General features: G+C 44.8%; 2 non-coding genes and 3 pseudogenes across 2 annotated transcripts; 2 read left to right on the forward strand and 3 right to left on the reverse strand.

The window, feature by feature from the left end:
- Positions 1–266: 266 nt before the first annotated feature.
- Positions 267–3,088, reverse strand: LOC104652648 (calponin-2 pseudogene; annotated as a pseudogene).
- On the reverse strand, positions 3,054–3,160 carry LOC120363452 (U6 spliceosomal RNA). The gene has a single exon (XR_005579001.1). It is a non-coding gene; the product is annotated as a U6 spliceosomal RNA (small nuclear RNA).
- Positions 3,161–5,378: 2,218 nt separating this feature from the next.
- On the reverse strand, positions 5,379–6,204 carry LOC120360114 (small ribosomal subunit protein eS7-like; annotated as a pseudogene).
- A 722-nt stretch (positions 6,205–6,926) lies between these two features.
- LOC120363522 (U1 spliceosomal RNA) lies at positions 6,927–7,086 on the forward strand. The gene has a single exon (XR_005579061.1). It is a non-coding gene; the product is annotated as a U1 spliceosomal RNA (small nuclear RNA).
- An 8,656-nt stretch (positions 7,087–15,742) lies between these two features.
- On the forward strand, positions 15,743–16,686 carry LOC104652641 (ornithine aminotransferase, mitochondrial pseudogene; annotated as a pseudogene).
- The last annotated feature ends 8,573 nt before the right edge of the window (positions 16,687–25,259 follow it).

The following is a 25,259-nucleotide window of genomic DNA, read 5'->3' on the forward strand; positions in this document are numbered from 1 at the left end:
ACATGCCAGCAGAGACCCTCACCCTACACGTATCCGGATACGGCCTCGACCCCTTCCCCTACAGCCCGGTGGCTCAGTCCTGCGAAGGACCAAGGCAAGGGGGAACAAAGCCTTGCTGCCTGATCCAATGCCGCCACTCACAGACCCTCGGTTGATTGGCAGCACTGAACAGGCTTAAAAAAAAAAAAAAAAAAAAAGATGAAAACACAGATAAACCAAAAAACCCCGATGGGGAGACGATGTGGGGAGAGAGCGTGCTGGGAGCCTCAGTAACTCGCCTCCTCCTGATAGTAAGGGGGATATTCAGGGACCTCCCGCAGTTGCCAGAGGGATCCCGGCCGGCCACTGTGCCTTGCAGGCAGTACTTGGGATCATCTATCTGCCGGCCCAGGCCAAAGACCTGGCCGCTCTCGTTGGCACCCTGCACGTAGCCCATCTGCAAGGAACATGGAGGAGTTGTCACACTTGTAGGTTCCCAGCTTGGTGTCGTGGATGTGACCCTGGGTCCCGGGAGCCGTCATGCCCACTTGACTGACATACTTGTTTGTATCCATCCGGAGGCTGATGGTCCAGTGGTCCATGGGGGGTCGTAGAGCTGCCTTCTTGCGCAGTAGGCGGTAGGCGGTCACACCTGACTGGCTGGTGCATTTGTTGGTGTCCATCTGGAGCCCGGTGACTTACTGGCCGGCCTTCAAGGCAGCGTCGTGGAAGTTTGGCTCCTGCTTCTCCGGGTACTTGATGACAATGTCCACCCCACGATGCAGACCCTGAGTCTTGGCCTTCCCCCTTAGGGCGGGAAGAGACACCGGCACCTGCGTCGAGTTCCCACTCTCCAACAGGTCACTGGCCTCGAATGCGTCCATGGGGTTCTTGCCGTAGCTGACCACGGCCTTGATGAAGTTGGAGAGGTTTTCTAGCTGGTGCCAGTTCTGCATGGAGCGGTTGATCCTAGGGACTGAGCCCGGCTATAGCTTGTTTATGAGCGTACATAAGATAATCACGTCCTTCAGGCCCTAAGTCGGGGCCCATGGAGAAGCTGGCGAGTTCCTCGATCCAGCTGCGAAGCTCTGCCTCCTTCTGGGGGTCATATTTGGACAGGAGCGGTTCTTGACCTCAGCTGACAGCCGGTACAAGGGGTCCTTGTTGAGCTGCGTGGAGCTTATGGCTGGTGGGCGCGGGGGCTGGGATGCACTCCTCTCAGAAGACAGAAAGAGACAGACAGAGAGAGAGAGAGAGCGAGAGCGAGAGAGAGAGAGAGAGAGAGAGAAAGAAAGAGAAAGAGAAAGAGAGAGAGAGAGACGGGGTGTCACTTTGTCGCCCAGGCTGGAGTGCTGTGGCCTGATCTCGGCTCACTGCAACTTCTTACTCCCGGGTTCAAGCGATTCTCCTGCCTCAGCCTCCTGAATAGCTGGGATTACAGGCCGGCGATGCACAGCTAATTTCTGTATTTTAGTTGAGACGGGGTTTCACCATGTTGATCCAGCTGGTCTCGAACTCCTGACCTCAGGATCCGCCCGCCTCGGCCTTCCAAAGTGCTGGGATTACAGGCGTGAACCACTGCACTGGGCCCTTTCAGGATACTTTTATGTGGTCTGGGCATGGTGGTTCGCAGCTGTAATCCCAGCATTTTGGGATGTCAAGATGGGAGGATCACTTGAGTCCAGGAGTTTAAAACCAGCCTGGGCAACATAGCAAAACCAAGTCTCTACTAAAAAGGAAAAAAAAAAAAAAAAAAAAAAAAAAAATCGTCAGGGCATGGTGGCAAGCGCTTGTAATCCCAGCTACTTGGGAGGATGAGGCTGATGGATAGCTTGAGTACAGAAGTTCCAGGCTATAGTGAGCTGTGGTCAGTCTACTGCTTTCCAGTCTGGGTGACAGAGGAAGAACCTGTCTAACTCTATCTGTCTATCTATCTGTCTGTCTATCTGATATTTTTATGTGGAGCTGAAGAAGGTTTTCTGCTATCTGGACACAGGTTTTAGTTGGTACTTAAAACTTCCAATCATTCTAGAAGCTACAGGGGTAGTTGGGAACACTTACCCCCCACCCCAATTTTTTTTTTCTACCAATGCACTGATCTTGGACCACTCCTTTTTTTTTCCTTTCTTTCTTTCTTTTTTTTTTTTTTTTCAAAGACAGAATCTCACTTTGTTGCCCAGGCTGGAATGCTGTGGCAGGCAGTCTCAGCTCACTGCAACCTTCGCCTCCTGGCTTCAAGCAATTCTCCTGCCTCAGCCTCCTGAGTAGCTGGAATTACATGTGTGCTCTCACCATGCCCAGCTAACTTTCCCATTTTTAGTACAGACAGGATTTCACCATATTGGCCAGGCTGGTCTTGAACTCCTGACCTCAAGTGATCCACATGCCTTGGCCCTCCAAAGTGCTAAGATTACAGGCATAAACCACCGTGCCTGGCCAGATCACTCCAATTTTTTTTTCTTTTTTTTTTTTGAGACCGAGTCTCGCTCTGTTGCCTGGGATGGAGTGCAATGGCTCGATCTTGGCTCACTGCAACCTCCACCTCCCAGGTTCAAGCGATTCTCCTGCCTCACCATGCTCAGATACTTTTTTGTATTTTTAGTAGAGACTAGGTTTCACTATGTTGGCCAGGCTGGTCTTGAACTCCTAACCTCGTTATCTGCCTGCCTTGGCCTCCCAAACTGTTGGGATTACAGGAGTGAGCCACTGCGCCCAGCGACCACTGTAATTTTTAATAAACCAGGCTGTATTTGCCACACACCAAAATCCTGCCCTCTTTTTGGAATAAGGAGAATAAATTGATATGATTTGACCCCTTCTTCCCTCCAGAGCCTGAACTTCCAACTCGAGAGACAGAGCCTGAAAAGTCCAACTCAGAAAGTCCATTTCAACTTATCTGATGTCTAGGAATTTGAGATACTAATTTCTATCCACTTCCCCATCATAGAAAATTTGCCCTACCGTAGAGTCCCTGGCAGAGACAGTTACGCTACCCACCTTTAGACCTTGTCTCCATAGCCACAGCTGATTGGATCACAGAAGAACACCTAATCCATTCAGATGCTTTCTTCCCCCTTCACATGGGATGCCTTACAAATTTGGGTGTCATTGTTGCTCAGTGACTATGTTAATCTTCTCTGTATTTGTCCAATTTTAGTATATGTGTTGCTTTCATGAGCACCAATCTGATTCTTTTGCTTGCTAATTTGAACCTAGAGACTTTGACTTTGAGTCAGTAGCTCAGTGGAAGACACTAGAACTGGAGAGTCAGGTAGTGTGAGGAGGGGCAGCCATTTTTTGGTGTATGCGTGCTCGTAAATGGAGAAATCCAGTCATCAGAGATAAGCCATAGGCTGGATGTGCCAACAGATGCAGAAACCACACAAGCCCAGAGAAAGGTGGAGAGGGTGGTGATCTGACAACTTTGACTTTTATGACTTCTACTTGGGATCTGTGAGCTTCCATTCTGGATTTCTTACCATCCTCTTTTAAATAATTAATTATTTTTTATTTATCTTTTGAGACAAGGTCTTGCTCTGTTGCCCAGGCTAGAGTTCAGTGGTGTAATCATGGCTCAGTGCAACCTCAACCTCCCAGGCTCAAACGATCCTCCTACCTCAGTCACCAGAGTAGCTGGGGCTATAGGTGTGCACTATCGCACTTGACTAATTTTTAAATTTTTTTGGAGTTGGGGTCTTGCTATGTTGCCAGGTCTGGTCTCCAACTCCTGGACTCAAGTGATCCACTCTCCTTGGCCTCTCAAAGTGTTAGGATTATAGGCATGCATCACTGCGCCTGGCTGATCGTCCCCTTTTTAAATTGGGTTAGGATAGCTTTCTTTACTCGTAACCAAAAAATACCTGATTCAACAGTTTTTAAAAGTCCATTCTTGTCATTCTACCTTTTAGCACCTCTCTCTCAGCCTCCAGATCCTATGGATTCCCTGTAATCTGTGTAAATTGCTAGGAGCAGGGAAATAGGGAGAATACATTTCCTTAAAATGTCCTAGACAAGAGACAACCAGATCCTTCTAGATATAGGAATTTGGGGGTTCTTCAAGCCTCAGCCTGGCCTGCAGCAATTGTGGCAGCCTTTGGAAGAAACCAGATAATCAGCCACGTGATGAATAATCTATGTAACTTATGCCATTTATTAATTTATAATTGTATTAAACTATAATTTATGAGAAAATTTTGTTTAAAAGCTATTTACCATGTTTTTCTAATTGTTTTGGTACATTTTAATAAAATAAGGCTATTAATTCTTGGTTGCAGGTTTCTAACCATCAATTTTTTGGTAGATTTAATATATAGTATATAGTTACAGAGTTTTAAGTACATATGGAAATTTTCAGAAATTTTTCATTTCTTTGATCTCAAGGTTCTTAAAAAGCTGACAAAGGTCACGCATGGTAGCTCATGCTTGTAGTCCTAGCAATTTGGGAGGCCAAGGCCAGAGGATCCCTTGAGGCCGGGAATTCAAGAACAGCCTGGACAACATAGTAATACCCCCCATCTGCCCTGTCTTTTTCTCAGTTAAAAAAGAGAGAGAGAGAACTTTAAGTCATGCAATTAGAGAATGTGAACAGAATCTACCCAAGTAGATATTCATAAATACACCTGACCTTCTCATTTTACATGTAACTTGTTTAGCATTATTTATTTGCAATCCACAACTGTAGTTTTCAACTTGGCAAAATCTCATATATACTGTGTATTTACACTATGAAATAAGAAAGCACAAAAATCAGGATCCTTTGAATACTAAATACATAAACTTCTTGAAACCAGGAATTTCTACATTTCAATAGAAACTCAACTAATGAGTATTATTCCACAGAATGCAAGAATTACAAACATTGAAAGAGAATGTCACTATTGTCACCAGTATAAAAGTAGAAACCTTTTTTTTTTCTTCTGGAATCAGGTGGTACCTTAGCACTAAGATACCTTTTTTTAATGGGCACATGTCAGAAAATTGTGGGTACTTTGGTATCTGGTCATATTACAACACTTATACTTCTTTTTTATCGAGACACAGTCTTGCTCTATCACCCAGGCTGGAGTGCAATGGCATGATCTTGGCTCACTGCAACCTCTGCATCCCAGGTTCAAGCGATTTTCCTGCTTCAGCCTCCAGAGTAGCAGGATTACAGGTACCTGCCACCATGCCTCGCTAATTTTTTTTTATTTTAATAGAGATAGGATTTTACCTTGTTGGTCAGGCTGGTCTTGAACTTCCGACCTCAGGTGATACATCCACCTCAGCCTCCCAAAGTGCTGGGATTACCAGCATGAGCCACCACACCCGGCCACAACACATATACTTTCAAAGTAGCTTTTTTTTTTTTTTAAAGATGGGGTTTCACCATGATGGCCAGGCTGGTCTTGAACTCCTGACCTCAGGTGATCCACCCACCTCGGCCTCCCAAAGTGCTAGAATTACAGGCGTGAGCCACTGTGCCCAGTCTTTTTTTTTTTTTTTTACTGTGAATATATTTTTTATTTAGTCATTCTGTTTACAAATGAAACTCTGGGAATTCAAAATTAACATCCTTGCTCGTGAGTTTCTTACAGACACCAGAAAAAGTTTCAGCCTTGTGTTCCACATTGTTCGGCGGTGCTTTGTCCAAATGAACCTTTATGAGCCGGCTGCCATCCCGTTTCACATGGATTCTCTTGCCCACAGTTTTGCTTGGGAAGACTAGGTCCTCAAGGATTGCATCATGTACAACTGTCAGTGTAAGGCTCCTGGGACGCTTTTACTTATTTTTTATATGGCTTTTTTGAGTTGGCTTCAGCAGAATTCTCCTCTGAGTGATAAAGACAACATGCTTCCCACTGAATTTTTTCTCCAATTCGCGTACTAGCCGGACTTGGATTTCCTGGAAAGATTTTAGTTGAGGAACAGGAACAAAGATTATGATAGCTTTCCAGCCACCACCAACTTCAATTTCCTTGGATGCTGTAATATTCAGCTCCTTGAGCTGAGCCTTGAGGTCCGAGTTCATCTCCAGCTCCAGAAGAGCCTGGGAGATGCCGGACTCGAATTCGTCTGGCTTCTGGCCATTGGGCTTCACAATCTTGGGGCTCGAACTGAACATGACTTTCTCCTTGTTGAGTGCCAACTTAGGAAAAGACCCAAATCTCACAAGAGCACATCAAAAACGCTAAAGTAGCTTTTAAAAAAATGACTTTCTTCTGTGAAGGAGGTATGAAAAAAGAAAAAAAAGAAGAAAAAATGATGTTCAATTCCATTCCAACATCATAAAAACATGCATTTATTTATAGGTATTGGTTATACTGTTGTGGGAAGTAACAAAGTTCCTTTTTAAAGTTTTCTTTCTTGTTAAATAATAAGTATGCTAATAACTTTGTTAAGCCCTATCCTATGTAGCTGTTAGACATGCTGTGCTTACAGGCACATAGTGCACTCTATGTTCTTGTACTTTAACCAAGAGATCTATGCTGGACATGCTCACAGGCATGTTCCAGCTCTCCATTGCTTTTACCTGTTTAGAAAAGTTTTAAGTTGTTAGTTAATTGGATTTTAGTTTAGATTGTGAGGTTTGGCTCCAGCCGACGGAGAGCAGACACAGCAGTAAGGACGACCCCAAATGGGTAAGAGGAATAAGTTTGTGCGGATTCCTTTTGTTCTTTGTACTCTCGTGGCAAGATGGCTAGTGAGAGTACCCTTCCTGCAGTCCAGGAAGTAAGAATTGCGTTGCTGAAAGATCCTTCGTCTCAGTGCTAATTTTTTTTTGTGGCACCAAGCATCTATTTCCAACAACTATTTCCAACACTGTTTACAATTATTAAATACTAGCTACATACCAGCTACTAAGAGATGTAAAAAAAACATTATGTAAAAAGGTAGATGAAAAATAAAAATCATTTTGGATGAAAGGAAATAAATCATTTCTGCCTTTAGCAGTTAAAAATTCAAGTATTGTTACCTGGTAGGGAAGATACCGTGATCACAAAGTGGTTTTCCTAGGGTAAGGCTTATCCATTGCACTCCAGTGTGTTGACCCCTGTGATTTCTTTAAATGTGGGAAACTAGACTGCACAATATGTGGTAGTGCGGACTGCACTCTCGCTTTCCCCGACTTAAAAAAAAAAAAAAAAAATTCAAGTATTGGCCAGGTGCCGTGGCTTACACCTGTAATCCCAACACTTTGGGAGGCTGAGGTAGGCGGATCACTTGAGGTCGGCAGTGTGGGACCAGCCTGACCAACATGGTGAAACCCCATCTCTACTAAAATACAGAAATTAGCAAGGTGTGGTGGCAGGCACCTGTAATCTCAGCTACTCAGGAGGATGAGGCAGGAGAATCACTTAAACCCAGGAGGTGGAGGTTGTGGTGAGCCGAGATCACACCATTGCACTCCAGCCTGGGCAACAACAACAAAAAATTCAAGTATTTTACTATGAATTTAATTACATATGACTAATTGTTATAATTTCTATTTTAATTATTAACCAATAGATATTTTATAGCTTAATTTTTTAAAGAACTCAATTACGTGAACAAGGTGTTACAGTAATTTTAGCTTAGCTTTGTCCAAATAGGCTGGTGTTTATATATTTGCTTCATCCCCTCAGAATTATAATTATACCAGATGTTATATAGAGAGGAGTGATGCTCTCTTGAACTAGGGAGGTGGAGGTTTCAGTGAACCGAGATGGCGCCACTGCATTCCAGTCTGAGTGAAAGACCGAGACTCTGACTCAAAAAAGAAAGGGCCGGGCACCATGGCTCATACCTGTAATCCCAGCACTTTGGAAGGCTGAGATGGGTGGATCACCTGAGGTCAGGCATTCAAGACCGGCCTGACCAACATGGTGAAATCCCATCTCCACAAAAATGCAAAGATTAGCCAGGGATAATGGTGGGTGTCTGTAATCTCAGCTACTCAGGAGGCTGAAGCAGGAGAATCACTTGAACCCAGGATGTGGAGGTTGCAGTGAGTGGAGATTGCGCCACTGCATTCCAGCCTAGGTGACAGAGTGAGACTCTGTCTCAAGAAAAAAAAAAAAAAAAAAAAAAGCAGTGATTCTTTTATCCTTTGTACTCATTTATTTTTCCTTTCATGGACCTTGCTGCCCTATATAAAAGTTAGTTGTAACTCATTTAAATTCAGGTCTCCAGTGTGCAGTACTGTATTGCTTAACTGGACAGGGCTGTAACCCGAAGTGTAAGAAGGGAAGTATCCGCATTTCCCAACAGCAAGTCTTTAGCAATAAAGGTGTGGCACCATCAGTGCTGAAGGATACTATTCTAGTTAAACGTGTTTCTGTTCTGAATCTTCATTGTGCAGTAAGCCAATTTATACATTCTAATCCATTAATAAAGAAAAAGAGGAAGAAAGAAAAACAAAAACCACTCTTCAAAACCAAAAGCCATCTACCGCCTTTGAAAATTCCTGCATTTTCCTTCACCCCTCCCAGGTTCCACAGTTTCAGAGCAGGCTTCCCAACAGGAGCTGGGAGAGCAGGGCAGGGAAATGCTGCTAAGTAACATGGGGTTTAGTTGTGCGATGCGGTATCAGATGACACTTGACATTGAACTTTGGGCTGCTTTACAGCCATTCCACAATATAATGGAAGAGCTGCAATATTATGTAGATAATGCAGTATTGTGGACAGAGAGGCAAAATAGAAAATTCCTAGCTGCAATTGTTAGTTCCAAAAGGTCAGGTAGTTTAAGAATGATGTGATTAGGCCAGTGCAGTGGCTCACGCCTGTAATCCCAACACTTTAGGAGGCTGAGGCAAGAGGATCCCTTGAGGTGAGGAGTTCAAGACCAACCTGGCCTAACACAGTGAAACCCTATCTCGACTAAAAAAATACAAAAATGGCTAGGCACAGTGGCTCACACCTGTAATTCCAGCACTGTGGGAGGCCAAGGCGGGTGGATCACAAGGTCAAGAGATGAAGAACATCCTGGCCAATAGGGTGAAACCCTGTCTCTACTAAAAATACAAAAATTAGCTGGGCATGGTGGCACATGCCTGTAGTCCCAGCTACTCAGGAGGCTGAGGCAGGAGAATCACTTGAACTCAGGAGGTGGAGGTTGCAGTGAGCCGAGATTGCGCCACTGCACTCCAGCCTGGCGACAGAGCGAGACTCCATCTTAAAACAAAACAAAACCAAAAATTAGCTGAATGTGGTGGTGCACGCCACCTGTTTTCAAGCAGGAGAACTGCTTGTACCTGGGAGGTGGAGGTTGCAGTGAGTTGAGATCATACCACTGAACTCGAGCTTGGGTTGCAGAGTGAGACTGTCTCGAGAAAAAAAAAAAAAAGAGAGAGAGAGAAGGAAAAATAGAAATGCTGTTGTACACAGGCATACCTCAAATATATTGCAGATTCAATTTCAGACCACCCCACAATAAAGTGAATATTGCAATAAAGTGAATCACACAGACACTTAAAAAAAAAAAAAAAAAGATGTGCTTAATTAGCCAGTGATGCAAGTTCAAAAAAAAAGAAAGACTGATAAGGTTACTTGTATCTGAATTTTCTCGTTACTTCCTTCCACATCCCAGAATAAGCTTAGGTTTAGAACTAATTAATTAATTAAAACTTTTGTTCATTCAAAAAATATTTATTGAGAAACTATAAGGCAGAGTGTTAGGCCGAAGTATGAAAATCAACTCTTACACTGACATTATGAAATTTACATAAGAAGTATGGTGTAAAAATGAATAAGTATGGCGATCAAAGCTAGAAATTCTTTGTATTTATTATTATTTTATTTTGTTTCTTCTTCTTCTTCTTTTTTTTTTAAAGATGGGCTTTCACCATGATGGCCAGGCTGGTCTTGAACTCTGGACCTCAGGTGATCCATCCACCTCAGCCTCCCAAAGTGCTAGGATTACAGATGTGAGCCACTGCGCCCAGCTCTTTATTTTATTTCTAAGATAAGGCAAGAGAATGAGCCTTTATTTGATATGACTATGGGTTCCAAAACCGATTATTTCCCAGTTGTTGAAGGAGGTGACCAGGAAGTCTAAACATGAATAGCTATGCAATACATATTAAAAATTCATTATGGGCCAGGCACGGTGGCTTATGCCTGTAATCCCAGCATTTTGGGAGGCCAAGGTGGGTGGATCATGAGGTCAGGAGTTCAAGACCAGCCTGGCGAAGATGGTGAAACCCCGACTCTACTAAAAATACACACAAAAAATTAGCCGTGTGTGGTGGCAGGCACCTGTAATCCCAGCTACTTGGGAGGCTGAGACAGAGAATGGCTTCAACCCCAGAGGTGGAGATTGCACTGAGCTGAGATTGAGCCACTAAACTCCAGCCTCGTGGACAGAGCCAGACTCCCTCTCAAAACAAAACAACAACAACAACAAAAATCATTATGGGTCATGCCTGTAATCCCAGCACTTTGGCAGGCCGAGGCAGGCTGAGTTCTAGATAACTAGAACTCAGAAGCTCAAGACCAGCCTGGGCAACATGGAGAGAGCCCATCTCTGCCCAAAATATAAAAATTAGTCAGGCATAGGCTGAGCGTGGTGGCTCACACCTGTAATCCTAGCACTTTGGGAGGCAGAGGCGGGCAGATTTCCTGAGCTCAGGGGAGTTCGACATCAGCCTGGGCAACACTGTGAAACTCTGACTCTAGAAAAATACGAAAAATTAGCCAGGCTTTATGACATGTGCCTGTAGTCCCAGCAACTCAGGAGGCCGAGGCAGAATTGCTTGAACCCTGGAGGTGAAGGTTGTGGTGAGCCTAGATGGCACCACTGCACTCCAGCCTGGGTAACAGAGTGAGACAGAGTGAGACTGGGCAACAGAGTGAGACTCCATCTCCAAAAACAAAAACAAATTAGCCAGGCCTAGTGGCGCAGGCCTGTAGTTGGTAGGGAGGATCATCTGAGTCTGTAGAGGTTGAAGATGCAGTGAGTCATGTTCCTGAAACTGCACTCCAGCCTGGGTAACAAAGAGAGACCCTGTCTTAAAAAAAAAAAAAAAAAAAAAAAAAATTATTATGTTATAGAAGTTTGCAAGCCAGGCGCAGTGGCTCATGCCTGTAATCCCAACACTTTGGGAGGCCGAGATGGGCGGATTACCTGGGGTCAGGGGTTGGAGACCAGCCTGTCCAACATGGAGAAACCCCATCTCTACTAAAAATACAAAATTAGTCAGGCATGGTGGCACATGCCTGTAATCCTACTCCGGAGGCTGAGGCAGGAGAATAACTTGAACCCGGGAAACGGCGGTTGCAGTGAGACGAGATCGGGCCATTGCACTCCAGCCTGGGCAAAAAAAATAAAACTCCATCAAAAAAAAAAAAACAAAGCCAGCCATGGTGGCTCAAACCTGTAATCTCAGCCTTTTGGGAGGCCGAGGCAGGCGGATCACCTGGGCATGGTGGTACGTGCCTGTAATCCAGCTACTAGAGGTGGGCTGAGACAGGAGAATCCCTTGAACTAGGGAGTCAGAGGTTGCCAGAGTCAGAGTGAGCCGAGATGGCGCCATTGCACTCCAGCCTGATGGCAGAGTGAGACTCTGTCTTAAAAAAAAAAAAAAAAAAAAAAAAAAAAAAAAAGTTTGCCTGGCGCGGTGGCTCAAGCCTGTAATCCCAGCACTTTGGGAGGCCGAGGCGGGTGGATCACAAGGTCGAGAGATTGAGACCATCCTGGTCAACATGGTGAAACCCCATCTCTACTAAAAATACAAAAAAAACTAGCTGGGCGTGGTGGCGCGTGCCTGTAATCCCAGATACTTAGGAGGCTGAGGCAGGAGAAATGCCTGAGCCCAGGAGGCGGAGGTTGCGGTGAGCCGAGATCGCGCCATTGCACTCCAGCCTGGGTAACAAGAGCGAAACTCCTTCTCAAAAAATAAAAAAATAAAAATGAATAATAAAAAAAAAAGATTGCTAGAGTTCTGTTTTAAAAAAAGCTCTTGGGCCAGGCACGGTGACTCAAGCCTGTAATCTCAGCTTTGGGAGGCTGAGGCGGGTGGATCACGAGGTCAAGAGATCGAGACCATCCTGGTCAACATGGTGAAACCCTGTCTCTACTAAAAATACAAAAAATTAGCTGGGCATGGTGGCACATGCCTGTAATCCCAGCTACTCAGGAGGCTGAGGCAGGAGAATTGCCTGAACCCAGGAGGCAGAGGTTGCAGTGAGCTGAGACCGCGCCATTGCACTCCAGCCTGGATAACAAGAGCGACACTCCGTCTCAATAAAAACATAAAAAAAAAAATAAAAAAAAAATTATAAGAACTCTAAGCAAAAAAAAAAAAAAAAAAAAAAAAAAAAGCAAAAATTACCTGGATATGGTGGTGGGTGCCTGTAATCCCAGCTACTGGAGTGGTTGAGGCACAACGATCACTTGAACCCAGAAGGAGGAGGTTGCAATGAGCTGAGATTGTGCTACTGCACCCCAGCAAACAAACAAAATCAGACTTCTAGAAAGGCACAGGGGCTCAAGCCTGTAATCTCAACATTTTGGGAGGCCAATGTAAAAGAACTGCTTGAGGAAGGAGTTTGAGACCAGCTTGGGCAACAGATTGAGACCCTGTCTCTACAAAAATTATAAAATTAGCCAGGCATGGTGACATGCTCCCTGATCCCTATTACTCAGGAGGATGAGGCTGGAAGCGCTCAAGGCCTTTAGCCTAGGAGTTTGAGGCTGCAGGGAGCTATGGTTGCACCACTGCACTACAGCCTGGGCAAAGAGACCTTGTCTCATTTCAAAATAAATAAATAAAAACTATCAAACTTCTCTCTGTTGGATGAGAATGCAGGCAGACTAAGGAAGGGTTGCCTGCCTCCTCCTGATACGGTATGAGAAAAGCCTGATTGATGCCTGTGGCAGTTTCTTCAGGCTGCTGTCACAAATTGCCACAAACCGGGTGGCTTCTAACAACAGGAACTGATTAGCTCACAGTCCTGGAGGCCAGAAGTCTGAAATCAAGATGTCTGGAGGGCGGTGATCTCTCTGCAGCCCACAGGGGAGAGTCCTTCTGTGCAGATTCCAGGTTCTGGTGTTGCCTGCAGGCTCGGCAGTCCTTGCTTTATGGCAGCATAACTCAAATCTCTGTCTCCACGCGGCCGTCTTCCCTCTGCATCTGTGTAAACAAACTTCCGTCTTATTCCACAGACACTAGTCATAATGGATTTAGGGTCCACCCTAGTCCAGCATAACCTCAGTTTAACTTGAGTACATCTGCAAATAGCCTATTCCCAAAAAGGTCGAATTCACAGGTTCCAGATAAACATAAATGTTATGGGGACAGCATTTAACCCAGTGCTATGTCCAAGCTTTGACTCTGTCACTGAATGAAGGGCCATCCTGAAAATGCCATTCAGTGGGAGATGGAGGACATCTTTGATATCCATGGACAGGACTTACTTATTCATATTTTGCTTTCTTTGTTTAGTTTTTTTTTTTTTTTTTTCTGAGACAGAGTCTCACTCTGTCACTCAGGCTGGAGTACAGTGGTGTGATCTGGCTCACTGCAGCCTCCACCTCCTGGATTCAAGTGATTCTTGTGCCTCAGCCTCCTGAGTAGCTGAGACTACAGGTGTGCACCACCACACCCGGCTAATTTTTGTATTTTTAATAGAGACGAGGTTTCCCATGTTTGGCCAGACTGGTTTCAAACTTCTGGCCTCAAGTTATTTGCCCACCTTGGCCTCTCAATGTGCTGAGATTTCAAGTGTGAGCCACCAAACCAGCCAATTTTTATCTTTTTTTTTTTTTTAAAGACAGGAGTTTCCCTGTGTTGCCCTGGTCTCTAACTCCTGGGGTCAAGCATTCCTCCTGCTTCAGCTTCCCAAAGTGCTAAGATTATAGGCATGAGTCACTGCACCTTGTTCTCATGTGTTCTTTCTGCAAAGGAGAGTCTAACTACAAAAATGTTACTAGAACACTCCCTCTCCATCTTTTAGTGGTATTACTCTAATAACAAAAATATATCGTGGTAGAAAAATTTCAATCTTTAAAATAAGGCTAGTGTTTTCTGTTGACAAATTACGAGACTTCTTTATTGTCATTTTTAGTAGATCCTGTGTGGGAAAATATTGGATGTCTTTAAAAAGATAATAAATACAATGTGCTACAAAACAAAAACAAAGTTGATTTGTTCCACTATCAAGCTGATGCTTATTTCAATTTTCATTCAGAAAAGAGATTATGTTTTTGTTTGAGAGTCTCGCCATGTTGCCCAGAATGGAGTGCAGTGGCACAATCTCAGCTCACTGCAACCTTGCCTCCTATGTTCAAGTGATTCTCCTGCCTCAGCCTCCCAAGTAGCTTGGACTACAGGCTCCTGCCACTAGGCTGGCTAATTTTTGTATTTTTAGTAGGGAAGGGGTTTCATCATGTTGATCAGGCTAGCCTTGAACTCCTGACCTCAAGTGACCAACCTGCCTTGTCCTCCCAAAGTGCTGGAATTACAGGTGTGAGCCACCATGCCCGGCCAGAAAAGAAATTTTGAAATGAAATATAAGATGATTAAAAAAAAGAGAGGTTGTCAGGTGTATTGGCTCATGCCTGTAATCCAAGCACTTTGGGAGGCCAAGGCAGGAGGATTGCTTAAGCTCAGGAGTTCAAGACCAGCCTGGCCAACGTGGTGAAATCCTGTCTCTACTAAAAATACAAAAATCAGCCGGGTGTTGTTAGGACGCTGAGGCAAGATAATCCCTTGAACCTGGAGGCAGAGGTTGCAGTGAGCCAAGATGGCGCCATTGCACTTCAGCCTGGGCAACAGAGTGAGCCTTCGTGTCCATAAAAAAAAAAAGAACCAACTTAGGGCTGGGCACGTGGCTGATGCCTGTAATCTCAGCACTTTAGGAGGGTGTGATGGACAAATCACTTGAGGTCAGGAGTTTGAGACAAGCCTGGCTAACATGGTGAAATCCCATCTCTACTAAAAATACAAAAATTAGCCAGGCATGGTAGCACATGCCTGTAGTCCCAGCTACTCAGGAGGCTCAGGCAAGAGAATTGTTTGAATCCAGGAGGCAGATGTTGCAGTGAGCTAAGATGCACTCCAGCCTTGGTGAAAAAGCAAAACTTTGTCTCAAAAAAAAAAAAAAAAAAAAAAAAAGAAAGAAAGAAAGAACGAACCAGCTTTGAAATAAGAAAAAAAATAGGCTGTGCTTTGTAGCCGCCGTGTGTCCTGGATGGTCAGGTGCTGTCATGAGATTTTGGACCCTCTGAAGACCATCCCTGTATCTTGGGTTAAAAATCTGTATTCTAGGTGGGGCACAGTGGCTCACATCTGTAATCTCAGCATTTTGGGAGGCTCAGGCAAGCAGATCACCTGATGTCAGGAGTCTGAGACCAACCTGACCAACATGGAGAAATCCTGTTTCTGCTAAAAATACAAAATTAGCTGGGCATGGTGGCTCATGTCTGTCATCCCAGCTACTCAGGAGAACTGCTTGAGTCTGGGAGGCGGAAGTTGCAGTGAGCGGAAATCGTGTCATTGCCTGGCAACAAGAGAAACTCAGCCTCAAAAAAAAAAAAAAAAAAAAATATATATATATATATATATACACACACATATATATACATATATATATACACACACACATATATATATGTATATATATATGTATTCTAGTCTGAACCGTGGGAAGGAAAAATAGATAGTATTTACTTATGAGATGTAGAAGGCAGAAAATATTTTGACTTCCCGAGTTCTTACAGTGCTGTCAGCCAAGGGCATTGTTACCCCAAGATTGTGAATGCTCTAAAGAATCAAGTGGAAAAACTGACCTTAACCTCTAGAGCTTTCTATAATAACATGCTTGGTGAATACGAGGAGTATATTACTAAACATTTCAACTACCACAAAGTTCTTCCTATGAATATAGGCATGGAAGCTGCAGAGACTGCCTGTAAACTAGCTCATAGGTGGGGTTATACCATGAAGGGCATTTAGAAATACAAAGCAAAGGTTGTTTTTGCAGCTGGAAACTTTTGGGGTAGGACGTTATTTGCTACGTTCAGTTTCACGGAGCCGACGAATTGCGATGGTTTTGGACCGTTTATGCTGGGATTTGGCACCATTCCCCATGCTGATCTGCCTGCGCTGGAGCATGCTTTTCAGGTCCAATTCAGGGTGAAGCAAGTACAGGTATTGTTGTTCTGGATCCAGGTTACCTAATGGGAGTGCGAGAGCTCCGTACCAGGCACTAGATTCTGTTTATTGCTGATGAAATACTGATGAAATTGGCCGGAACTGGTAGATGGCTGGCTGTTGGTCATGAAAATGTCGGACCTGATATAGTCTTCCTTGGAAAGGCCCTTCCTGGGGGCTTATCCCCTGTGTCTGCGGTGCTGTGTGATGATGACATAATGCTGACCATTAAGCCAGGGGAACATGGGTCCACTTATGGTGGCAACCCGCTAGGCTCTCAAGTGGCTGTTGGAGCCCTTGAGATTTTGGAAGAAGAAAACTTTGCTGAAAACGCAGAAAAAATGGGTATTGAGAAATGAACTCATGAAGCTACCTTCTGATGTTGTAACTGCTGTAAGAGGAAAAGGATTATTAAACGCTATTGTTAAAGAAACCAAGATTGTGATGCTTGGAAGGTGTCTATGACTTCGAGATAATGGACTTCTGGCCAAGCCAACCCATGGCAGCATCACCATGTAGCTCTGCTGTTGATCAAGGACAATGAGATTCATGAGTCCACTGAAATAATTAACAAGACCATCTTGTCTTTCTGAGGGTAGCAGCTGCTTTCAGTAGTTCCAGGAGCCAGCTGGAGACAGGCAGTCCTATAAAAGCTCTGCTCTTAATGCAGGCACATTCTATTCCCATGTGTATTCAAAGACTTTTTTTTTGGATATATATATATATTTTTTTTTTCAGTTGATATGTAATAAGACAATGTTTATGAACCTACTGTTTACTTTGTAATGTAACTAAGAGAATGTAATGGCATCTATGTTCAGTGAAAGTGTTTTGATATGCATGTGTACTTTCTTTCTTTTTTTTTTGGAACAGAGTCTCCCTCTGCAGCTCAGGCTGGAGTGCAATGGCGTGATCTAGGCTCACTGCAACCTCTGCCTCCCGGGTTCAAGCGATTCTCGTGCCTCAGCCTCCCAAGTAGCTGAGATTACAGGCATGTGCCACCATGCCCAGCTAATTTTGTATTTTTGGTAAAGATGAGGTTTCTCCATGTTGGTCAGGCTGGTCTCGAACTCCTGACCTCAGGTGATCTGTCTGTCTTGGCCTCCCAACGTTCTGGGATTACAGGCATGAGCCACTGCACCAACTACATTACTTTTTAAGGATAAAATGAACACATTCATATATCAGAACATAAGAGCGAGCTTGATTCTTTGGTTTTAATCTGTTTTCAACACCATGATGTGAAATTAAATTTCACCTATGTTTTTGCTGTGGTTTGAATGTGTCCCCCAAAGTTGTGTGTTGGAAACTTGTTGTGGGGAGAAGACCCCATAAGTGCTAAGGCAGGAGCCAGAAGCCTCAGCCTTTTCTTGAGGGAATGTGTTCTCTTTCCGGGTCTACCATGCGGCCTAGTTTTAAGAGCAAGAACTTCCTAGCCCCACGCTTCCCCTCCCATCTCTCTCCATCCGGGAGATGTAATGGTTTATGTTTGAATTTCGGGGGCACAAAAAGAAACTAAGAGTCAGTCACCCCAGGGGAAGTTTAAAGGAACTCCTTTTATTGGCCAGGGGTCTTAGAGAAGGTGGGGGTTCCTCCCAGGTTAAAAGTCCCCTTCTTCCACACGCCTTCGGACTCCATGTTTGGATCCCCTTCCAGGAACACTCTCGTGGAAACTGTTTTTCTCTATCCAGGATTTTCCCTCTGGAGCCCCCTTCCACACTCTCTCGTGGAAGCCTGTCTTCTCCTTTTAAACCCCAAGATATCGTTTCCGCTCCTGGATTCCATCTTTCTGGATTCTCTCACTCCGTGTGAGAGGAGTTTTCCTTCTCGGGTTTTCCCCCTCTGGGAACCCTTCTCACTCAGTGTGAGAGCGGCTTTTCTTGTTCTCACTCAGTGTGAGAGTTAGCTGTTTCTTTCTCTCTCCTTCTCTGGGTTCTCTCTCTCTAAATAAGTAAAATCACTTTCGTGGGCCAGGCGTGGTGGCTCAAGCCTGTAATCCCAGCACTTTGGGAGGCCAAGGTAGGTGGATCATGAGGTCGAGAGATAGAGACCATCCTGGTCAACATGGTGAAACCCCGTCTCTACTAAAATACAAAAAAAATTAGCTGGGCATGGTGGCGCGTGCCTGTAATCCCAGCTACTCATGAGGCTGAGGCAGGAGAATTGCCTGAACCCAGGAGGCGGAGGTTGTGGTGAGCCGAGATCGCGCCATTGCACTCCAGCCTGGGTAACAAGAGCGAAACTCTGTCTCAAAAAACTAAAAACTAAAAAATAAAATAAAATAAAATCGCTTTGTTTTTTTTTTTTGAGATGGAGTTTCGCTCTTGTTACCCAGGCTGGAGTGCAATGGCGCGATCTCGGCTCACCGCAACCTCCGCCTCGTGGGTTCAGGCAATTCTCCTGCCTCAGCCTCATGAATAGCTGGGATTACAGGCATGCACCACCATGACCAGCTAATTTTTTTTGTATTTTAGTAGAGACGGGGTTTCACCATGTTGACCAGGGTGGTCTCCATCTCTTGACCTCGTGATCCACCCACCTCAGCCTCCCAAAGTGCTGGGATTACAGGCTTAAGCCACCGCACCCGGCCATAAAATCACTTTCTATAACACTTCTTAAGTCCGGTATTTATTGCGCACTGCGCTGTAGTCTCCTCACCCATTCCTGGGGAGTGATTGACCAAGAACCTGGAGAAATGTCCTCTCAGGGAAACTGAGGGAGCACCCCTGAACCCCAATATTACATTCTCCTATGAATAATGAAGAAGAAAATAACTAGAGATATAATCATAGTAATTATTCATAGGTGATCTTATTCATATGAGATCTTAGTTATTCATAGATGATCTTAGTTGTTTTACCAATGCCTTTCAGGTGTCGAAGTGTGAACCTGGGGTGACATTGTGAAAGGAATGATCCCAAGGCAAGACACTTTAAGTCCTCTGTCACACCATTGTAAGGGCTGCTGGAGGGCGCCTCGGCTGTGTGGCAGCACCAGCGCTGGGAAAGCGCCCGCTGTTTAGCCAGCTAGGGAAGGAGATGTCCAAGATGGCTGAGACGTTGCCTTCCTAGGGCGAGTTAAGAGAAAACTCTGTTCCTTCAAGCTCCCACAATAAGCCTGACGGCTGTCAGGGAAGCCCACAGACACCCAGGGGCTTCATTGTCTCTATATGATGCTGTGCTTCAGTGGTCACGTCCCATGTCCACTCTCATGTTCTGCTTCTGCACCTGGTTCCTTTTTTCTTAGAAGAGATAATCAGTAAAAGTAATATAAATCTTAATGTCTTCGTTCTTTTTTGACAAGTATGGAAAAGTGCTGACGCATTATGCTCCTTACCTCATCTCGGCTACTAGAAGGCCTTGGCCCCTACCTATATGCCACATGATGTACTTGACCCTACCACTGACCACCAATGCCACGCCCTACCTACCCTGCCCCCAGTTTTGTACTCAATGAAAGTCAGAGTGTGCAGACACTCGGGGCCACTGCTGGACTCCGAGCTTTGGTTAGCAGTGGACCCCTGAGCCCAAACTCTCTTTTCTCTGTCTCTGTGTCTTGTGTCTTTTATTTCTATGGTTTCTCTTCTCCACACCAGCAGAGAGGGGCTCAAAGGACACTGTAAGGCTGAACCCTACAACTTTATGCACCAAATCAATGCTGTTGGGAGGTGCGCCTTTATGGGAAGTATTTGGGTCATAAGGGCACCACACTCAAAAATGGATTAATGCCGCTACCATGGGAGTGGGTTCCTTATTATTAAAAAAAAAAATTTTTACCTCCTCTCTCTCTCTTTCTCTCTCTCTCTCTCTCTCTCCCCCTCCCCCTCTCCCTCTCCCTCTCACTGAATCTCTCTCTCTCTCTCCTTCCCTCTCTCCCTCTCCCTGAGTCTCTCTCTCTCTCTCCCCTGCCTCTCCAAGTGTGGAAAAACTCAAACTGTTTTTTCTGTGCTCTCACACCACAACAATCATCAACACAGAAGACTTTTGTGATCAAATGTGTGGATGTTTTTTCCCACACACCAAGTAAGCAATCACGTTTGCAGCAGACACCATCTGGGTGTCCTCCAATTCAATTCGGACACTATCTGCTTGGAGATAGTTCAGATCCCACAGGCGAGGGCTCAGTCCCCAAGACTTCCCTCACTTCAGACACCAGTCACTAGCCTGGGCCTCCAGAACTTCTGACTGACCAGCTCTGGGCTCCCACAACCCTCTCTTTGGGCGTGATTAATTTGCTAGAATGGCTCTCAGGACTCAGGGAGACACTTATGTTTACCAGTTTATTATAAAGAATATTACGAAGAATACAGATGGAGAGACATATCAGTTGAGGTACTGGGGAAGGCGCACAGAGCCTCCATCCCCTCCCGGAGTGCACCACCCTCCGGGAACCTCTGTGTGTTCAGCTTTCTGGAAGCTCCGCAAACCCTGCCCTCTTGGACCTTTATGGAAACTTCACTTGATAGCCATGACTGGCCACCATTTGGAAATGTGATTGGACAAAAAGTATATGATCTAACACTAACAGACTTAGGGACACTCAGCAAGGCCTGCCTGTTCAGATTCATCTTGGGGTTCCTGAGCAGCATTCCTTCCTCCAGGGTATGGAGCAGAACCCCTTCTGAATTGAGGGTATTATGACCTACAGGCAGACCAGGTAGGTTTGATAATTTCTTTATGATCAGCTTCAAGACAAAAAGGCAAGAGAAGAGTCTTGGCTTGGGGCAAGAATGAAGTAAGTGAAAGGAGGGCAACAGAGGGTGAGAGAGAGAGAGAGAGATTCTGTTTTCGGAGGCCCAAAATGCCTCAGCATAGTAACAAGAGCTATGGGAGTCATGATCCAGGAGCTTTGAATGTAAACCTATCTATTAATATATACAATATTACACTCCCACTCTTGCCTTTCCACTATGGAATGATGGAGTAGGAAACCTCTTGCCAAATGCCAGCCCCTCAGTCTTGTACTTCCCAGTATCAGGGCCGTGACCAATAGATTTGTGTTCATGATGGGTTACCCAGTCTGTCTGTGATATTACATTACAAGCAGCACGAAATATACTTTTTTTTTTTTTTTTTTTTAGAGACGGTGTCTCGCTATGTTGCCTAGGCTAGAGTGCAGTGGCTATTCACAGGCCTGCGATCCCACTACTGATCAGCACAGGAGTTTTGACCTGCTCTGTTTCTGACCTGGGCCGGTTCACCCTTCCTTAGGCAAGCTGGGGGTCCCCCACTCCCGGGAGGTCACCATATTGATGCCAAACTTAATGTGGACACCCAGCATAATGCACTACAACCCAGAACTCCTGGGCTCAAGCGATCCTCCCACCTCAGCCTCCCGAGTAGCTGGGATTACAGGCATGCGCCACCACACCCGGCAAAATATACTGTTAAACTTCCTTTTGTGAGTTGATTTTTCAGAGGGCAAAGGGAAAGTTTTCTGTTGGTCTCTCTTGAACCCTCTGATAATAGGCTTGTTTACCTTGATACCAAGAAGGTTGGGAAAGCACCAAAATCCACATGTGGCATGTGCCCAGGCTGACTTCCAGGGGTTCATGCTATAAGACCTAAAGTTCTTATGAGATTGTCTAAAACAAAATAATGTCAGGAGGGCCAACCGTGGTTTCATGTGTGCTAAATGTGTCTACAACAGGATCTAGCTTGTTTTCCTTATCAAGGAGCAGAAAATCACGAAGGTGTTGTGCTTGAGCACAGAGTCAGAAAGTTAAATTTAAAAAGCAAAGTTTTTTGAGTAATAAATCAAAAGCCTAAAAAAATAGATCAAACTTGTGATAGTTTGATAGCATAGTGAGAGATAAATCAACAATACCCATTATTATTATTATTATTATTATTATTTTTGAGTTGGAATCTCACTCTGTTGCCCAGGCTGTAGTGCAGTGGGATGATCTTGGCTCACTGCAATCTCTGCCTCCTGGGTTCAAGTGATTCTCATGCCTCAGCCTCCTGAGTAGCTGAGACTACAGGTGCACACCACCATGTCCAGCTAATTTTTTTTTTTTTTTTAGTAGTAACCAGGATGATCTCCATCTCCTGACCTTGTGATCCACCCCCCTTGGCCTCCCAAAGTGCTGGGATTACACGCATGAACCACTGCACCTGGCCAATATCCGTTATTCTTTATAATCTTTGGCAATTAAAAAAGATTTATTGGCTAGGCACAGTGGCTCACACCTGTAATCCTAACATTTTGGGAGGCCAAGGTGGGCAGATCACCTGAGGTCAGGAGATCGGGACCAGCCTGGCCAACATGGCAAAACTCTGTCTCTACTAAAAATACAAAAAAATTAGCTGGGTGTGTTGTTAGGCAGCTGTGATCCCAGCTACTTAGAGAGGCTGAGGCAAGAGAATCACTTGAACCTGGACGGTGGAGGTTGCAGAGGGCCAAGATTGTGCCACTGCACTCCAGCCTGGGTGACAGAACAAGACTCTGTCTCAAGAAAAAAAAAAAAAAAAAAAAAAGATTTCTCAAAAAAGTACTTATGGCTTGGCATGGTGGTTCACACCTGTAATCCCAATATTTTGGGAGGCCAAGGCTGGACAGTTGCTTGAATCCAGGAGTTTGAGACATGCTTGGGCAACACAGTGAGACCCCTTCTCTATTAAAAAAGAAAAGAAAAGGCCTGGGCATGGTGGCTCATGCCTGTAATCCCAGCACTTTGGGAGGCTGAGGCAGCTGGATTACCTGAGGTCAGGAGTTCAAGATCAGCCTGGCAAACATGCTGAAATCCCATCTTTACTAAAAAATACAATAATTAGCTGGGCATGGTGGTGGGCGCCTGTAATCCCAGCTACTCGGGAGGCTGAGGCAGGAAGAACTGCTTGAATCTGAGAGGTGGAGGTTGCAGTAAATTAAGATCACATTACTGCACTCCAGCTGGGCAACAGAACTAGATTCCATCTCAAAAAATAAAATAAAGTATCTTCTAAATAATATATAACCTGGTATTATTTATAATAATCATGTTATGTCTATATTTCAAAAATCATTTCTGAATATTTAAAAATTAATCTCAAATAGAATTAGAACCAAGATGCCTTCTTTCCAAGTAATCACCACGCTCAATCCTCAGTCAAGGTTTCTGTGAACTAATTAAGCAAATACTTAGAGCCATCTCCAGCTGCTCCAGTTTGACCATTAAACTCAGGATCTTTAGTCAAAGGCTTGTACTGGTAAGATTTGCCAGTCAGTGTTACATTGCATATTCCTTTAACACTTCAATGCATTCCCACAAGTTTCTCAGGTTCCTGTTAATACCAACTTGCAAGATTTAGCAATTATTTCGGTATGTAAAGCCTTATCTACTTGGAACACATGTTTTAATTTTCTCCTCAGGGCACTCGGGGAGTGCACTGGTTTATGGAGGCAGGCAGGGATGGTCTTCAGGAGAACAGGCATCCCCTTGCAAGGTTACAGCCTTGGGAGACGTTTAAACAAGGGAAACCAGTTTCCTGAGACAGTGAGGGAGTTCTGTCTTCACTGGCAAGGGAGGGTCAGAGGAACTTGGGGGTATAAGATCCCCAGCTTCGCCTGAGTCCACGCAAATATCCCCAACCCACGTCTAAGAGTTTACTTCCTTTCCAATACCCTCATCTTAACATGAAAGATTTAGCCGGGCGCGGTGGCTCAAGCCTGTAATCCCAGCACTTTGGGAGGCTGAGGCGGGTGGATCACGAGGTCGAGAGATCGAGACCATCCTGGTCAACATGGCGAAACCCCGTCTCTACTAAAAATACAAAAAATTAGCTGGGCATGGTGGCGCGTGCCTGTAATCCCAGCTATTCAGGAGGCTGAGGCAGGAGAATTGCCTGAACCCAGGAGGCGGAGGTTGCGGTGAGCCGAGATCGCGCCATTGCACTCCAGCCTGGGTAACAAGAGCGAAACTCCGTCTCAAAAAAAAAAAAAAAAAAGAAACAAACAAACAAACAAACAAAAAAAAACATGAAAGATTTGATGAAGTTGTGTGTTGTGTTGTAATTCTATAATCTGCAAAATTAAATTTGGGGCTTTGTCTGCCAGGCGGTTGCAAGAGAGCAGTTCTTCTTTGTTTTTTTTTTTTTTAGTTTAATTTTATTGTAAATTAATGATTTATGGTTGTATGTATGAACAGATCAGTTCTTTTATGGTTATTGTGGAACTTCTCTGGATCTCTATTCTTTGAGAGTTCAATTCACTGTCATTTTCTCCTTCTCCTTCCTCCTCGTCCTCCTTCCTCCTCCTCCTCTTCTTCCTTCCTCCTCCTTCTTCTTCTACTTCCTCCTTCCTCCTCCTTCTTCTTCTTCCTCCTTCCTCCTCCTCCCTCCTTCCTCCTCCCTCTCCTCCTTCCTCCTCTTCCTCCTCCTTTCTCCTCCTTCTCCTCCTCTTCCTCCCTCCTCCTCCTCCTTCTTCTTCTTTTAACAATATTTTGCTCTGTCACCAGGCTAGAGTTCAGTGGCATGATCATGGTTCAGTGCAACCTCAATCTCTCAGGCTCAAGCAATCACCCCCACCTGTTTCCCAAGTAGCTGTGGCTACAGGTGAACCACCATGCCTGGCTAACATTTTAAATTTTTTGTAGAGATGGGGTCTTGCCATGTTGCCCAGGCTGGTTTTAAACTCATAGGCTCAAGCAATCTTCTTGCCTTGGCCTCCCAAAGTGCGAGGATACAGGAATTAATGACAATGGTTGGCAACATTTTCTTACTCTTACTGAAATATTCTTCTATTCTCCAGTGCTACTAGAAGTACTAGAAGGAATCATCTTGTGTGTGTGTGTGTGTGTGTGTGTGTGTGTGTGTTTTTGAGATAGAGTCTTACTCTGTAGCCCAAGCTGGAGTACAGTGGCACGATTTTGGCCCACTGCAACCTCTGCCTCTCGTGTTCAAGTGATTCTCCTGCCTCAGCATTCCGAGTAGCTAAGATTACAGGTGCTTGCCACCATACCTGGCTAATTTTTGAATTTTTAGTAGAGGCAAGATCTTGCCATTTTGACCAGGCTGGTCTCGAACCCCTGACCTTATAGTCCACCCACCTCAGCCTCCTAAAGTGCCGGGTTACAGGCATGAGCCAGTGCACCCAGCTGAAATTATCTTGTCTTTGGCTATCTTTATTATCACATCAGGCAAGTTCTTGAATTCTCAAAGCCTTGCCCTTTTCAAGCTCTTTCATC

This window comes from Saimiri boliviensis, chromosome 4 (assembly GCF_048565385.1).
Source record: "Saimiri boliviensis isolate mSaiBol1 chromosome 4, mSaiBol1.pri, whole genome shotgun sequence".
NCBI classification, from domain to species: domain Eukaryota; kingdom Metazoa; phylum Chordata; class Mammalia; order Primates; family Cebidae; genus Saimiri; species Saimiri boliviensis.